Source organism: Dysidea avara, chromosome 1 (assembly GCF_963678975.1).
Source record: "Dysidea avara chromosome 1, odDysAvar1.4, whole genome shotgun sequence".
Taxonomy (NCBI): Eukaryota; Metazoa; Porifera; class Demospongiae; order Dictyoceratida; family Dysideidae; genus Dysidea; species Dysidea avara.
In genome coordinates this window covers 44,280,960-44,281,557 of record NC_089272.1, presented here as the reverse complement: position 1 = coordinate 44,281,557, position 598 = coordinate 44,280,960, and positions in this window count along the sequence as shown.

The window sequence follows — 598 nt, the reverse complement described above, 5'->3', positions numbered from 1 at the left end:
CTTTATACATGCAAGCTACTTTTATAACAGTATTGCTCACTTTGGTGCATACGGACAAACATAGATAGGTAGGTACAGAGAATTGTGGAATTTTTGCAATACAGGAAGTCAGTAGAAATGTGATGTATCAAAGTTGTGGTCACATCATAGTGACAAAGTTGATGGATCATGATTTCCGGTTGGCGCTTTACGGTTTTACTACAAACATTCCACAAACCTCTGTACATACACACACACACACACACACACACACGTGCACCACACACAGAGGCTGCTTGAGTAATTGGATAATGCTATCTGTGAAGTAAATAAGTGTTCTACAAAAGTGTATAAACGTATTCATGACACATCCCATGTTCCAAACAATACTTCTTGGTCACTTTGAAATTCAGCTAACTAAATCATTATAGCAGCATCCCTTAACATGATATCTGATAGCATTAAAAACCTCATCACTTTCCCTAGTGACAGGTGATACTGTACATACAAACATTTTTGTGGTGAAAAACTTTCATACATTTCATAGATCACTCTTCAACTTTTCCTCCAAATCCAGCCATTATACAAATAATTAGCATTATGAGATTTTTCGTCCGAG